The sequence below is a fragment of the Giraffa tippelskirchi genome, chromosome 2 (assembly GCF_054371585.1).
Source record: "Giraffa tippelskirchi isolate mGirTip1 chromosome 2, T2T-mGirTip1v1.2.pri, whole genome shotgun sequence".
Classification (NCBI taxonomy): Eukaryota; Metazoa; Chordata; class Mammalia; order Artiodactyla; family Giraffidae; genus Giraffa; species Giraffa tippelskirchi.
In genome coordinates, this window is record NC_137276.1 from 194,019,843 (window position 1) to 194,037,938 (window position 18,096).

The window sequence follows — 18,096 nt, forward strand, 5'->3', positions numbered from 1 at the left end:
GGACAAGGAATCTGAACTGAGTCCCCAGGCTTATTCAGTGAGGCTTCGTTCTGGGTCAGCTGTAGCTGAAGTTGGATGCTCATTTTAGCCAATATGTGCCACATTCTGAAAATAGCAGCTGAGCATGTGAGTATGAACTAAAAAGATGCAACTCTGAGAGAAACTATGGACCACTCTTGGCTGAAGGAGTGAGGCTAACCTCCATCAGAAAACCTGTGCAGGAATCTAGACCAGCAGAGAGCAGAGCATAAATGCAGCCATGAGCTGTGCCAAACAGATTTACAAGAGCAATACTGTACACCAGCAATGAATACAATGGCAGCCAAAAAATAAAATAAAATGAGTCCTACTAGAAAATCAGTCATTTCCCAGTTTTCTCTTGGTGAGGCAACTGTAGGCAAGATCTGCCCCTGGGAGTAATTCTCTGAGGTCATTGAACAATTCAGAAGAGAAGGGCAACAATACTGGATGTCCTGCTATTTGGGAAATTATAAAATTGAGTGGGTTTTAATTTTTTTTATGTTTGCAGATGAAGATGACAAATTAATGCACTTATAGACCTCTGCTGTCTTCTAAAAGCCTAACACGCTGTAATTTTTAATAAAGGCATGAACTCACATGGACAAAGAACATTTGGAAAGGGGACAAAAATGACACAGTTTTGGAAACTAGGAAGCAGCTGGATGAGTGTAATTACTTGGCAAATCTGAGAAAGCTGAATTCTGAACCAGCAGTAGCAAAGGCTCAAAAGCAACCTGATATATGCAACAGAGTCCCCCAAAGACCCAAGATTCAGTGGACCAGGTATCTCTGGGAGAGTTGTGGATAACAGTGATGATACAAAGAGCAGAGTTATTTGAAAGTCCTCTTTGAGAAACCATTGGTCTTCCTGGACCCTCACCAACTTTGTGAAGCTGGACAGCAACTCTTCTCTCACTCTGGCAGACTAGACATTTACTCTGCAATTGGAGTGAAATTGAGGGTGTCTCTGCTACAGTTGCAGGCAGAGGTACCATAATAAAAACAGGGGAATTAAATAAAAGTTCCCATGCTAAATACTGAGACTCCCATCATTCTATGGCCCTCCCAACCCCTGTCTCTGACACTGGCTCTCTGAATAATGGCTGTGAGGACTATACCCTCCAGGAAGGAAGTCAAAAGCACCTTTTTGGGGCAACCCAGGGATTTCTGGGCAGTAGGCTCTCACAAAGAATTTCCCAAGGAAACATACTGTCAAATCACTCTACTCTGAAGCCCACAGTCCATACACCCCACACATGCACACAACTTCCAAACAGGATTTTGTGTGTGTGTGTGTGTGTGTGTGTGTGTGCCTTCTTCTTAAATATGAATGGCCACTAAGGATATCTGAGCCAAGCCCCCAAGTGACAGACAGCGACAAACACCCAGAAAAGCAACACGAGGGAAAACAAGACTACACTAGAAGAAGAAAAGTGAATTTTAAAAACACCATCAATATTTTAAGAGAAAAGAAGATATTACATCAATCAATCAATCCAAAATGACACAATAATTAAAGTATACTAACTGCTGCAATAGAAACACCTTACCATCTCAAAGGCTTGACATCATAGATATTTACTTCTCACCTATGTAAAGTTCAATTAGAAATAGGATGGAGGGAAGGGCTCTGTTCTGCATAGTAATTTGGCTTCTCCATCCCTTTGGTCCTTGCTGCTGCTGCTGCTAAGTCGCTTCAGTCGTGTCCGACTCTGTGCGACCCCATAGACGGCAGCCCACCAGGCTCCGCCATTCCTGGGATTCTCCAGGCAAGAATACTGGAGTGGGTTGCCATCGCCCTCTCTTTGGTCCTTAGTGTCTATCTGTTCATCTGACCAATGATGAAAGAAAGGACAAAGGAGAAATACCTAGTTCTTAACTCTTTAGCCTACAAAAACATGTTACTTTTGTTGACTTTTCCATTAACAAGATGCAAGAGGAGCTTGGAAATGTGGTCCCTGACTGAGCAGTCACTTTCTATCAACAACTCTATTTTAAGGAAAGAGATACAAATCTATATCGGATAGCTAACTGCACCACACAATTGAAAAAAAAAAAAGGAAGAAATAAAAAGACCATTCAGAAATCAAAACACAAAAAAACAGCTCTTAGAAAATAAAAGTGTAATGAAAGTGAAGTGAAAGTGTTAGTCATTCAGTCGTGTCTGACTCTTTGTGACCTCATGGACTGTAGCTCATCAGGCTCCTCTGGCCATGGAATTCTCCAGGCAAGAATACTGCAGGGGGAAGCCATTCTACAGTAGCAATCATTAAATAATCAATGTAAAAGTCAGAAGATAGACCTGAGAAAGTACAGCAAAAAGTCAAAGGAATAGAAAATAGAAGAGAAAGATGAAAAAAAAAAACCACACAGAATTAAATCTGTAGAATCTAACATTGAAATAATCAGTTCTAAAAAGAAAAATACAAGAAAAAGAGAGGAAGGAAAAACAGTAAAATAAACAACTCAGTACAAGTTCACAAACTGAAAAATATGAATCACTAGATTGAAAATGTTCACCAAAGTTCTGACATATAGATAAAATAGACTTATACTAAGATGTATTGTATGATATTTCATATCACTGGGGACAACAAAAAGATTGTAGAAGCTTTAAGAACAAAAAATAAATAAAATCACAGTTCATACAATGATCAGGAAATACAATGGCAGTGGGTCTCTCAATACTAAAACTTCAGCTTCAAGAAGGTGGAGCATCGTGATCACAAAATACAAAGGGACATTAATTTCAACCTAGAATTCTAAACCCAGTCAAACAAGCAATTAAGAGTGATGGCATAAAGAAAAAGACATCTTCAAACACGCAAGGTCTCAAAAAGTTTACCTTCCATGCAAACTCTTTCAGAATGCTACTAGAAATGAGTTCCACCATAATGAGAAAAGAAAGTCCAGAGAAGAGAATTAGAAGAATAAGATCCAGCATGAAAGAGAAATAAAGAGAATCCTCGGGGTAATGAAGAACAGAAACATCTAGACAGTAACTGTGCATCAGGCCTCTATAGAGATCAACCAGTTCATATAGGAACAGGGAGAGGTGTCGTTAAAAGGATGAAATTGATAGCCCACCTATAATACTGACACTATGTTGAGATGATAAATAGTTGGGGGAAGTTGGAGATAAAGCAGTAGCAGTAGCAGTGGTGGTGGTAATAGTAGTAATAGTAGCAGCAGCGGCAGTAGTAGTGATCATATTACGAAAGAGAGTAATTCAACTTAAACCTAGCTGAAAGAAAGGAAAATTGTGAAGGAAAAGAACAAATTAAAGAACATAAGAGTGTGTATGAAATTCTAGTAGTATGTAATGAGGTAGTCAGACAAAATTACAGATTTTGTAAGTCTTAAAACATATAAGTTGATTGTTTTAATTTTACACCTGGCATTTTGTTGCACTTTTCAAGAACACATCCCCTATGAAGCAGAAAATGGCCCATTTTGCCACTGGAGATATTTTCTTTCAAGGTGTGGCTAGAATTCAGTTTCTTGTAACTTTTGCCTCTAATATGCAGCATTGAACTGGAATAATTTCACAGCTTCTATAAAAATATTGGCAACATTTTCAAACTTTTATTAAAATTTTCATCTTTTAAAGTTTTTAAATTATGTCCTATGAGAAAAGGTATCGGCACTTCTCTGTGAATGTTCTGCAAAATAAAATTAATCTTTAATAATTAAACTTAGAAAAGCCAACTTGGAACTGGAAGTCTGTGAAAATAGGAAACTTATCTATCCATCTGGTTCAATTTGTGCCAGCCATACCAATTAGTACAAATTTAATACTTGTAAGAAATTTTCTACAGTAAGCAAAAACTAAGCTATATTACCCTAACTTACTAAATTTCAGGTATCACCTCTGATAGTCATGCCAAAGCAGGGCTCACACGAGAGGAAAACATAACCCCACATAATCGTCATCTGCCACCTCATTGCAAGTTTGGGTCAGATAGCACAGTACAAGGCACTGGATAGGGGGAAAGGCTTAGCAGGTTTTCTCAAAGTCAACTTGTGAATCACATACCTAAGAACTGCCTGGAGTATATGGTACAATGCAAATTCCTGGACCCTGCTGGAGAATAGCTGATTCAAAACCTCTATGGTAGATCTGAAAATCAACATTTTTAATTTACAAACATACCATGTGATTCTCACGCAGCTGAAATTTGAAGACGCACTGATTTCAGGTGTGGTATCTGAAGATCAGAGCACTGCAGGAGTCTTAGTGCCACAAAATTCAGGCAAAGACAAGGACTCTCATTCTCCGAGGCAGAAGCATGAAAATGTTACTGTGTAAGCCATGAACTGAAATTGGAGAACAGGAAAGCAAGCCTTGGAAATACAAGTTTACAGGGGCTGGAATCGAGGAGTTCAGATTCTTTCTAGTCTTCTGCAGAGGTTGAGGTTTGTGATTGGGCATGGACATTCTTGGACCTGCAATAATATTTTATTACTTTTATAATTCAAATTTTATATTTTTTTCTTTTAAATAAAGCATTGAGATAAAGTGTTGGGGGTAGAATTATGTTTTGGTGTCTGTTAAGCAAGATGGTAATTTTATTTTCCTCTAACATAAGAGCTGATAAAGCAGCTCCACAGCTTCTTCAGGAGCCCATGCTTCATCAAGGTCTCTGCTATACCATCCTAATAGTCTGGCTAGGTGCATATGCTTATATCATGGTTGCCGGAGCTCCAGGCATCATATCCTGTTCCAGTAGGAAGAACCAATACAAGAATGTACGTATCAACCAAGTCAGTCCTCTGTCCCAGGCACTTTCCCAGAAGCCCTACAAAACAATTTCCAGCTACATTTCATTAGCCAGTTAGTCTCTCTCAACTGTGCAAAGGAGACTGTGAAATGTAGCTTTGGCTGGGCACGGTGAAATCTTTAGCAAAATTGGGGCTTCAATGCTCAGAAAGAAGAGGAGAATGGATATTGAGAAGCCACTTGGATGTCCAAATTCTATCATATACTTAATAGTTTGCTTAAGAAGTTCACCTGTCTTACTTAGGCCTCAGTTTCTCATGTGTAAAAGAGGAACTGACACTTTTCAGGATTGTTATAACATTTGGAAGCATAGGTAACATATGTAAAAGTCTTGACACACAGAAGATAATCATTGAAATAATAACAAAAAAAGATGTAACTTATAAAATATATTTTTGTATGCTTATTGAGTGTTGGTGTAGAAAAGTTAATTATCTGATTATGTATAATACCAACAAATACTAGAACTATACCACACTGACTTGCCAGGGTAGCTCACTACCTCATTCTGTCTCATTCCATTCTCACCATCCTACCTTCTGCAGAAGATTAAGAGTCAACAGACTCTTACAAGGTTAGTCAACTGCTAAAGAAAACTAAGTACCTAGGAATAATGGAAAAGACTAATAATGAAGGGATCCACATAGCATATGTGATGGATAATCCAAATCCATGTACCCCTTTACTCTCCACCAAAACACTAGCCTCCTTAGCCCAATAGACATTTTGTATTAAAGACATATCACTTTCCTTCCTTAAAAATAGCAAGTCCAGGCATCTCCAGTGATGTTTCTACAAAGAGACTGCAGGAATTAGACTGCAGTGCCTATTCTACTATGATTCATTTAAGCCCTCTCATCTCAGGATGCATGTCAATTTGCAATGTGATTTACCACCCTTTCCATCAAGAGATGAAGTCTATTTCCTCACCTCTTGAATCTGGTTTGGACTTCCTTTCATCAATAGAAGGTAGCAGAAGTGACATGATGTAACTTACAAGACTAGATAGGCCTCAGAGGGTTTATGGCTCTGTCTTCACCCATTTGAAGCACTGTTCTGGGACCACCAGGTGATAAAACAGGGCTAGCCTGCATGGAGGCAGATGTAGTTACCCCCGAGTATAGTCAGCACCAATTGCTAGACATGGGAGTTGGGGCATTTCAGACCTTCTAGTCCAGGAGATCCTCCTGCTGAATATAACTACATGAAAGAGGGAGCCAAGGAAAAACCAGCAGAGGACCCACTCATCCGACAAAACAATGATTAGTAATAAATCCTTGTTACTGCAAGCCATTAAGCTTTGAGGGTATTTAATACATTGCAATATAAATAATTATTACTTTGTAAAGAAGTAAGTTGAAGTTTTTATTTAACTTACAGTGGTTTTGGACCCTGTGGAAAGAGACCTAACACAGTCCTAGCCAACAGTGGATTCTCATTAATTGTTCTTAGAATGAATGAATGAATGAGTCATGGTGAACCTTTTTTAATTCTATAAAAATCCACACTTTATACTCTGCATCATTAAATCTCCACCAGAATTAAGATCAGAACGCCATCTATTGGTCAGTCAGATAATTTTGACGATGCAAATGGATGAGTTCACACTCTTTTTTAATGTGAAACCTAATTCAGTTAACACTTCTAAGTGAGTGTATGTTTGCCTTAGAGAAAAAAATCTTTACATGGATACACTGAGTTTTTTTTCCCCTCTTCTCTCCCTTTCATAATTGAAGCAGCTTCAGCATACAACACTTTTCACTATTTTATTGCTATTTTAAAAGCTACCCCAAAACAAAATTCACCTTTTATGGACTCGGACTCTCCAATATCAAATGAGATTTCAAACTCTTCCTATATAAAAAAATAAAATTTATCTGTTATATATTTTATATCTGGCTTTATAGGGCTCAAAAGTTGATGTTTTACGAATATCTTTTTGAGAATTGTTTTTAATTGTGGCAGCAGAATATTTGTAAACTACCCTTTGAAATCTTTCCAGGTTAAAATCACAGTGTCTAAGTTCTGTAATGTAGAACTTTAGTGCATCAATCACCCATCTGAGTGTTGGAGTAAACCCAAACTGTCTTGCTAGGAAAACCTTGGCCTCGTGTACAGAATTTCATTAGGCATCTATTCATCCGAGGTCATGTGGACTTCAAATCAGATGTATGTGCTCTGTGGAAAAGATGATTTTCGCTTTACTGCTAACCTTTATGCAGCAAATAGAAATGAGAGGAGCGCCCAACAGTAAGTACCTCACCTCTACAAGCCACTTGGTCCCTTTTAATTGGCATTTTATAGACCTGTTCCTAGCTTGAGCAAGCAGTCAGAGTTCCCCTCCTCTATGGTGAAGGATCGGTGAAGGATCTCCTTCTCTAAAATTTGTTTTTCCTTTCTCTGTGGCCATTGGCTTCTCATAACAAGGGAATCTGTGTTGTGTAGGAGGTTCTTTGTAAAAGAGGGAAGATAGAGATTAGGGTGCCTTGCAACACAGTAGTGATCTGGACAAAGAGATCTTGTTACAAAGGGGCTGTGAGCCAGAGGTGATAGAGAGTGGGCTGCAGATCCTCTTGAAAGGATAGAGATAATGTGGTCCTCATTAATGCTTAAATATGAGAGATATCAACTGATTGTTAAAGCACATACAGAACTTGGGAATTTAAAATTATTATCAGAAAATGTAATCTCAAATCAAAACCTATGTGTAACTTTCTGTGTGTGTGCATGCATACATAATGCGAGAGAGAGAGAGAGAGAGAGAGAGAGAAACAAAGAAATTGAGAGAGTAACGCACTTGGAAGATTGCCCAAAGGCTATGTTATGCTTCCATTCCCCTAAATATTCTAAAATGTATTCCCAGCTCAAGCCAGACCATAAGAGAAAAAAGGACATGCTTATTTCATCATTTTAACCACGACATAATTTCTTGTCTTTGGGCAACCGCCATGCTTTGTCAGGATTTCCAGCAATGTCTTCTTAACCAGTGTCCCAGGTCTGTTTTCATATCCTCTAATGCACTCTCAACACATCAATCAGACTGATCTTTGAAAAATGCAAATCCTGTCTTGACACATATCTGCCTGAAATCTTCTTTGAATTCCTAATGGAATTAAAGACAAATCGCTAACATTACCCCGGAGACCAGGCAGGATCTTGCCTCTACTACCTCTTCAGCTCCTTTCCTGATCACTTGGTCCTCTTCAGGACCTGATAGATTTACAACAGAGGAAGTCTAGTAAACAATGCTCCTCTACTCCATACAAGTTCTAAACCAACAATTTAGGCAGAAGAGCAAGGTAAACAAGAGACATTTTAAAAAATCTCTATCACGTATTACATTGGTTTGGAAGAATATAGCCTCTAAATAAACTTCTGAACTTTTAATAAATACATTCTTAAAAGCTAAACCTGATAGTTAGGTTCACCCACCCATACAGGAGGGCTTTCCCGGTAGCTCAGCAGTAAAGAATCTGCCTGCAAATGCAGGAGCCGCAGGAGACATGGATTTGATCCATGGGTCAAGAAGATCCCCTGGAGGAGGGCATGGAAATCCACTCCAGTATTCTTGCCTGGAGAATCCCATGGACAGAGGAGCCTGGTGGGCTACATTTCATAGGGTTGCAAAGAGTCAGACATGATGAAGCAACTTACCACACACGCCCCATACAGGCAGCGCTGAATGACTCCTCAGACCCATGAACAGAGCCTCAGCTACTAAGTTTAACTCCTGACTATAGGTCAGAAGAGTCCAGGTTGTCCTGCAACACCAAATGACCCCAAAATCTCTGTGACTTGAAGCCACAAAGGCATATTTCTTGCTCATTTAACTTGTCCATCACAGGTCAGATGAGACTCGGCTCTATGTTCTAGTCTTCTCTCTGGAAACAAAACTGAAGGAGCAACACCATCGCAGACTTTGCTGGCTGTTATGGCAGAAAGATAAGACAGGGTTCTGAAAAGTCTCTCAGTTTTTCTGGCAATCACATGCTCTGCTCCAAAAGTGAATACCACTGTCAATCTCAAGCCAGTGGCCAAAACTAATAAATATGACCCCACCAGTAAATTCTGCCTTCCACATGTCCACAGAAGAACACTGGATATTGGTGAGCAGAAACAATGAACCCCCCTATGGTCAACTGTGGGCAAGAGCTCTGTGTCAGCATGTGCCTCCTAAGAGACATGAAAATGGAAGTGTTAGGCTACTCATTGGAGAAGGAAACAAATACCAAAAGCTGCCACTCAGAGCTTCATGTAGATGGATAATGCTATTTTAAGTAAAATCCTTCCTCATAGAAACCAAGTGGATGGGGAAGAAGTATTCTTCCTGACACGATCCACTCTGAAAATTTGAGATTTGAATTAAACTAAGATTAAAAATTAAGCATGGATTGAAGTTAGGTATTCTTCTGAGAATATGGGCAGCATGACACAGAGAAACACATTGTACAGAGCTTGCTGAGAATGTAGGAGGCTCCCAACAAATGGTAAAACCAAAGTGGATTCTGGAAATTACAGGGTAGGATCATCAATCCTTGAGTAATAAAGAGAAAACTCAGTTTTTATAAGGCTTTTCCTATAGTTCCCCAAAAGAGATGCCCTGATACAACTAATCATACAGTACGTTTGTACAATGACATTTTCTTGGATAAGCTTTTTATTGGAATATTATGTACATACATAGATTATACAAACCATAAATGTATAGCTTGATGTATTTTCACAAAATAGAAAGCATCACTACGAACAAACCTAGTGGAGGTGATGGAATTCCAGTTGAGCTACTTCAAATCCTCAAAGGTGATGCTGTGAAGGTGCTGCACTCGATATGCCAGCAAATTTGGAAAACTCAGCAGTGGCCACAGGACTGGAAAAGGTCAGTTTTCATTCCAATCCCAAAGAAAGGCAATGCCAAAGAATGCTCAAACTACCGCACAATTGCACTCATCTCACATGCTAGTAAAGTAATGCTCAAAATTCTCCAAGCCAGGCTTCAGCAATACGTGAGCCGTGAACTTCCAGATGTTCAAGCTGGTTTTAGAAAAGGCAGAGGAACCAGAGATCAAATTGCCAATATCCGCTGGATCATCAAAAAAGCAAGAGAGTTCCAGAAAAACATCTATTTCTGCTTTATTGACTATGCCAAAGCCTTTGACTGTGTGGATCACAAGAAACTGGAAAATTCTGAAAGAGATGGGAATACCAGACCGTTTGACCTGTCTCTTGAGAAACCTGTATGCAGGTCAGGAAGCAACAGTTAGAACTGGACATGGAACAACAGACTGGTTCCAAATAGGAAAAGGAGTCCGTCAAGGCTGTATATTGTCACCCTGCTTATTTAACTTATATGCAGAGTACATCATGAGAATCGCTGGGCTGGAAGAAACACAAGCTGGAATCAAGATTGCCAGGAGAAATATCAATAACCTCAGATATGCGGATGACACCACCCTTATGGCAGAAAGTGAAGAAGAACTAAAGAGCCTCTTGATGAAGGTGAAGGAGGAGACTGAAAAAGTTGGCTTAAAGCTCAACGTTCAGAAAACTAAGATCATGGCATCTGGTCCCATCACTCCATGGGAAATAGATGGGGAAACAGTGGAAACAGTGTCAGACTTTATTTTTTGGGCTCCAGAATCACTGCTGATGGTGACTGTAGCCATGAAATTAAAAGACGCTTACTCCTTGGAAGGAAGGTTATGGCCAACCTAGAGAGCATATTTAAAAGCAGAGACATTACTTTGCCAACGAAAGTCCGTCTAGTCAAGGCTATGGTTTTTCCAGTGGTCATGTATGGATGTGAGAGTTGGATGGTGAAGAAAGCTGAGCGCCGCAGAATTGATGCTTTTGAACTGTGGTGTTGGAGAAGACTCTTGAGAGTCCCTTGGACTGCAAGGAGATCCAATCAATCCATCCTAAAGGAGATCAATCCTGGGTGTTCATTGGAAGGTCTGATGTTGAAGCTGAAACTCCAATATTTTGGCCACCTCATGCGAAGGGTTGACTCATTGGAAAAGACCCTAATGCTGGGAAGGATTGGGGGCAGGAGGAGAAGGGGACGACAGAGGATGAGATGGTTGGATGGCATCACTGACTCGATGAACATGGGTTTGGGTAGACTCCGGGAGTTGGTGATGGACAGGGAGGCCTGGCATGCTGCAATTCATGGGGTCGCAGAGAGTCGGACACGACTGAGCGACCGAACTGAACTGATTTTCACAAAAATGGGTATCTCTGAGTTACCGAATACCCAGATTAAGAATCAGAAAACAGTTATCCTTTGGAGGCCCTTTGGGTTTCCTTTTAGTCACTAACACCACCTCCCAAACTCTCCTATACACAGAAATTACACTGTTGGGAAGGAGAATGGTAGTGGAAGGGTGGGTAAAGAGGAAATTTCACATCTTGCCATGAGTTATCTAAATTTTTCGCAAAGAATGTAACTATATATTACTTTTAAATTTAAAAAAAAAATTAAGGTTAAAACCACTTTAAGACCTCCTATCGTGAATCAGCAATTCCTTTCAATAATGCTGTATTGTCAGGCTCATTCAGGTACACAGCTGTGGTTATGACACAGCCTCTGGAGTAACAAAGAAATGAGTTGAAGTCATGGTTTACCAGTCAGGAGCAGCTTCTGGGCCTTGCCAAGTTACTCAAACTCTCAAAGCTTAAGTCTCATCATCTATAAAATTATGATAATGACTAATTCATAAAGGATTAAATGAGATAGTGTTTATAAAGTACTTAATATATTACCTGAAGCATACTAAGGGCTCTATAATTTGTACCTGTTATTATTATGTGCAATAAAAATGTCAGGTAACTGGGCTTCATAAAGAATATAACTTATTTAAATCATTGAATTAAAAACATAGTTATCTTTTTACTTTGAATAGCTGAAGACAACGAGTAGTATTTATCATTTACAATGTCTGAGAAACAGAGAATTCGTTAACAGTATCTTAGAAATCCTCAGATTAATTCATATATTCATTTGTGTACACAAACTAAAATCAAGACAGTCAGTGATTTATTTACACTCACACCACTGGTTAGCAAAAAAGTCAAGGAACAGATTTCAATTTCTCTGACTTCCAGTCCAGTGCTTTCCCCACTATACTATGATCCATTCACTCAGCCATACCCTAAGAGAGTTAACACTGAGTATCTTATAAGTACACACCAGCAAAATTCAGACCAAAATGCCTGTCCTAGGAAAAGGTGGAAAAACACTTTCCATTAGAGTCAGACTTCCATTTACTCCATCAACAGCATCTGTGCTTACCGGAAGGAACTGCAAGGAGATTACCTCTGTATTAGATGACTGCTAATATGTGGTATTAAAAATTAATTACATTTCAGAATATATTGAACAAGAGGAGAACTTATCAGCCATCTGCTGCTGAGTCCTCTGTTGTCCTGGTTGCTTACATTTATGCTAATGAAAAATCAGCCCTCAGGGCTCCAGAAATCTTTCATCCTTCTCTCTCCTTCATACACACCCTAGTTGGAGAACAAGACTGAGACTGAAACTGGGAGAGTTGTGAATTCAACTTCAATGGGCAAGTGTAAGGCAACAAACGGGGGCCTTAGGCAGGAAAGAAGGGAGCAGTGCCAGAGAAGAATTTCCTCAAGTACTGATGGCTTTGGTTTGGGACTAAGAACTTGTGATTTAGTAGAAAAGAGCTTTGCCCTTGTGTTTGAACCTTGGCTTCTCGGTTTTGAATCCCACTGTTAATGCTGTAGGCTTGTGTTAGTCTCTTTTGTTTGGCATTCATTTCCTCATCCCTAGCATATAGCACCTCCTGTGAAACTGGAGTATGATTTTCAGCAGCTAAAGATGAAAAGATTTCAAACCATTTAAAACATAAAGAAAGCTCTAATGTTTTAGCCGTTCAACATATTACACCACTAAATCAGTCTCATAATTATTACTTCTATTGTTCTTTTAAATCTTATTGACAAATTGAAGAAAACTGCCTCTCCCTTAAAAATATTTAAGATTGAAAAGAGTGTATTTCCTGTATATTTTAATAAACAGAAAGAAATACTGCAGTGAGCAAAGTGGATATGCTAGAGATGCATACATTGGCAGATCAAAGAAATATTAATATTTAATACATAGGAATGAACATAAGGGAGTTGAAAAATGAAAATTTTCTTAACCACGACATGCATTTTATCAAATGACCATATATTCTATGCTCTTTCAAAAGCATAACACACAGAGATAGTATAAATAATTCCAAATACCTACCTGTTAATGGACCATTTTTTCCTTAAAAGTAGATGAACCAAGGGCAATTATACTGATATATTCTTGAAAATGGGCAATATCACCACTGCCTTCTGTAAAGCACTTCAAAGAGATGTATGTATACAGTCATCTTATGTGTACATTTACAGTGCTTACTCTCAGAAGTCAAACACTATCAAAAACACACAAGAATCATTCTCAAAACAAACTCTGATTTCCATCTCAATCTTATAAATCTTTCAAATTTATAAGAGTAGCATTTCAAGGAATCTTATTCAACAAAGCATTAAAAACTGTGTGGTTAATGACTGTAAAGGTTTACTTAATCTTTAATATAAAGTTCCCTTTTTTCCTTGTTTACATTTTTCACAGAGAGCAAATATGTTGGGTTATCTCTTCCAAAGAATAATAGATTAAGGAATTCTTTCTAAAGTAATTTTTAACAACTCTTATTGTGAAATACCACTCTCACAAAAAGTACATTAAACACAAATACACAGAATGGTGAATAAATATAAAGCAAGCATCCATGTACCTACCACCTAGATGAGGACATGGGGTGCTAATGGCCCTATAAACGTTCCCTGTGAGTTTCTTCTGCAATATACCCTCTTTATCCATTGCAGATCACCACTACCATGACTTTTATTATATCTTCTGTTTCTTTATACTACTAATACCAATGAATCTATGTCTAAAAATATAGTTGGCTTGTGTCTGTTGTGATCAAACACATTATTCTGTGATATTTGGTTTGTTTCCAGTTTGAGGATATCAAAAAGCAATTCTGCTCTGAATAGAGTTACAATGTACCCTGGCACAAGTGTATAAAAGATTTTCTGGGTATCAAGAATTATGAAGGGTCTGAAATTATACCCTGCCTGCAAACTAACAAGTTAGCCTATCAAAATTTCACGAGTGCTGGTAGAAGACATGAGATTCCTGGGTCAAAGGCAGAGGGCAAGTTATTACTCACAGCAATTGAGTAGCCAGAGAGCCAACATTCATGCAGGTTCCTTGAGCCTTCATTCCCACAGAGTGACCCAGAGGGAGCAGGACACAGGCCCATAAATACAGTGGGCTACATTACTGAAGAGGAATCCTAAACTTGGGAGCCCAAGTTTTTTCTTTCTTTCTTTTTTTTTTTTTTAAATGGACAATAAGTCTGACCAACTTTTGCTCCAGTAGTGACACAATTTCTATTTCCCAAGTATATTTTCTGCACAAATATCCTGGAAAACATTTTGTAAAAGGCAGTAACTCTGTCTAAAAGATGTACAGAAAGGTAAGAAATCCATGGAGAATTGTCTCCAAATATTAAAGAGCATTTTTATCAGAAAATTAACGTTCCTATCTATTAATCTTCTTCAATTTTTTTTAAAAAAAGATATCTATGGGAAGTATTTATGAGCTTGTGAGGATATCAAGATTTCCACTTAGAAGTATCTTTAAAAAAACATGAAATGAATCACTAGAGGCAAAATTATTTTAAATTTTATTTTAAGAAGTCTAAACATCTGGCATGGCTTAAAGATACTTCAGAATAAAATGTTTGGTTTACTTTCTTACTTTATAGCTGCTAAAAGTAAAATTCTTCACAAACTGTTCTTTACTTCCTAAAATTCTTAATGAAAATTTTGTTCCGTTCTTTCACTCATTGATTTATATCAAGTAGTATTTTATCAAGGTAATATTCTATCACTATCAATGGAACTGTAAATGCACTAGTGGTTTACAAGGAGATAAACATCAGCCATCATCAGTTCAGTTCAGTTCAGTCGCTCAGCCGTGTCCGACCCTTTGCAACCCAAGGAACCACAGCACGCCAGGCCTCCCTGTCAATCAACAACTCCCAGAGTTTACCCGAACTCATATTCATTGAGTTGGTGATGCCATCCAACCATCTCATCCTCTGTCGTCCCCTTCTCCTCCTGCCCTCAATCTTTTCCAGCATCAGGGTCTTTTCAAATGAGTCAGCTCTACGCATCAGGTGGCCGAAGTATTGGACTTTCAGCTTCAACATCAGTCCTTCCAATGAACACCCAGGACTGATTTCATGTAGGATGGACTGGTTGGACCTCCTTGTAGTCCAAGGGACTCTCAAGAGTCTTCTCCAACATCACAGTTCAAAGACATCAATTCTGCAGCACTCAGCCCTCTTTATAATACAACTCTCACATCCATACATGACCACTGGAAAAATCATAGCCTTGACTAGACGGATTTTTGTTGGCAAAGTAATGTCTCTGCTTTTAAATATGCTATCTAGGTTGGTCAAATCCTTCCTTCCAAGGAGTTCAGTTCAGTTCAGTCGCTCAGTCGTGTCCGACTTTCTGCGACCCCATGAATTGCAGCACACCAGGCCTCTCTATCCATCACCAACTCCCAGAGTCTACCCAAACCCATGTTCATCGAGTCAGTGATGCCATCCAACCATCTCATCCTCTGTCGTCCCCTTCTCCTCCCACCCCCAATCCTACCCAGCATTAGGGTCTTTTCCAATGAGTCAACCCTTCACATGAGGTGCCCAAAGTATTGGAGTTTCAGCTTCAACATCAGACCTTCCAATGAACACCCAGGATTGATCTCCCTTAGGATGGATTGATTGGATCTCCTTGCAGTCCAAGGGACTCTCAAGAGTCTTCTCCAACACCATAGTTCAAAAGCATCAATTCTGCAGAGCTCAGCTTTCTTCACCGTCCAACTCTCACATCCATACATGACCACTGGAAAAACCATAGCCTTGACTAGAAGGACTTTTGTTGGAAAAGTAATGTCTCTGCTTTTAAATATGCTATCTAGGTTGGCCATAACCTTCCTTCCAAGGAGTAAGCGTCTTTTAATTTCATGGCTACAGTCACCATCAGCAGTGATTCTGGAGCCCCCAAAAATAAAGTCTGACACTGTTTCCACTGTTTCCCCATCTATTTCCCATGGAGTGATGGGACCAGATGCCATGATCTTAGTTTTCTGAACGTTGAGCTTTAAGCCAACTTTTTCAGTCTCCTCCTTCACCTTCATCAAGAGGCTCTTTAGTTCTTCTTCACTCTCTGCCATAAGGGTGGTGTCATCTGCATATCTGAGGTTATTGATATTTCTCCTGGCAATCTTGATTCCAGCTTGTGTTTCTTCCAGCCCAGCGATTCTCATGATGTACTCTGCATATAAGTTAAATAAGCAGGGTGACAATATATAGCCTTGACGGACTCCTTTTCCTATTTGGAACCAGTCTGTTGTTCCATGTCCAGTTCTAACTGTTGCTTCCTGACCTGTATACAGGTTTCTCAAGAGACAGGTCAGATCGTCTGGTATTCCCATCTCTTTCAGAATTCTCCACATTTTCTTGTGATCCACACAGTCAAAGGCTTTGGCATAGTCAATAAAGCAGAAATAGATGTTTTTCTGGAACTCTCTTGCTTTTTCGATGATCCGGTGCATACTGGCAATTTGATCTCTGGTTCCTCTGACTTTTCTAAAACCAGCTTGAACATCTGGAAGTTCACGGTTCACATATTGCTGAAGCCTGGCTTAGCGAAATTTGAGGATTACTTTACTAGTGTGTGAGATGAGTGCAATTGTGTGGTAGTTTGAGCATTCTTTGGCATTGCCTTTCTTTGGGATTGGAATGAAAACTGACCTTTTCCAGTCCTGTGGCCACTGCTGAGTTTTCCAAATTGGCTGGCATATTGAGTGCAGCACTTTCATAGCATCATCTTTTAGGATTTGAAATAGCTCAACTGGAATTCCATCACCTCCACTAGCTTTGTTCATAGTGATACTTCCTAAGGCCCATTTGACTTCGTATACCAGGATGTCTGGCTCTACGTGAGTGATCACACCATCGTGGTTGTCTGGGTCATGAAAATCTTTTTTGTACAGTTCTTCTGTGTATTCTTGCCACCTCTTCTCAATATCTCCTGTTTCTGTTAGGTCCATAACATTTCTATCCTTTATTGAGCCCATCTTTGCATGAAATGTTCCATTGGTATCTGTAATTTTCTTGAAGAGATCTCTAGTTTTTTCCATTCTATTGTTTTCATCTATTTCTTTGCACTGATCACGGAGGAAGGCTTTCTTATCTTTCCATGCTATTTTTTGGGACTCTGCATTCAAATGGGCATATCTTTCCTTTTCTCCTTTGCTTTTCGCTTCTCTTCTTTTCACAGCTATCTGTAATGCCTCCTCAGACAGTAATTTTGCTTTTTTGCATTTCTCTTTCTTGGGGATGGTCTTGATCCCTGTCTCCTGTACAATGTCACGAACCACAGTCCATAATTCATCAGGCACTCTGTCTATCAGATCTAGTCCCTTAAATCTATTTCTCACTTCCACTGTATAATCATAAGGGATTTGATTTAGGTCATACCTGAATGGTCTAGTAGTTTTCCCTACTTTGTTCAATTAAGTCTGAATTTGGCAATAAGGAGTTCATGATCTGAGCCACAGTCAGCTCCTGGTCTTGTTTTTGCTGACTGTATAGAGCTTCTCCATCTTTTGCTGCAAAGAATATAATCAATCTGATTTGTAAGTCATCTTACATAGGGAAGAAGTCCTAAACTTTGATCATGACTGAAATCCACTCCCAACACCAAGGTGAGCCTCTGGTGATTACAGTGGGATATCATCATGACTCCCTACATATCATCTTAATTCTAATTTCTCCTTTACCTAAGGCCTCCTACATAGCCATGTCAGACAAGTCGTCCTTAAAAATGGATTTTCTTAAGTCATAGCATTGGTCAAGTTCCAATGGAATTCAGCAAGTGCTACAAATCAGGTTGTGTTTTGTGGGTGGTGTTTTTACAAGAGACATATTTTAAAATATTTACCAGCTGTATTAAGCATGTCTTTTTATTCTTATGCTTTAACATCTTGTGACTTTCCAGACACTGGACGAGACTGCCCCTCCCACTGTTAGCTAACTCCTAGAGATAGCCAACAACTCACTTGAGAGTGCGCCTTGCAAACCAAACAATCCCAAACCCACATTTCACAATCACCTCCTCTATCTAGCTCTTATACTCAAGGCCACTGT

The 18,096-nt window shown here is 39.2% G+C and overlaps 1 long non-coding RNA gene across 2 annotated transcripts in view; it reads right to left on the minus strand.

Moving 5' to 3' along the window:
- The window catches only part of LOC145528695 (uncharacterized), a 686,972-nt gene that overhangs the window by 598,331 nt on the left and 70,545 nt on the right, over nucleotides 1–18,096 (minus strand). The window lies entirely within an intron of this gene.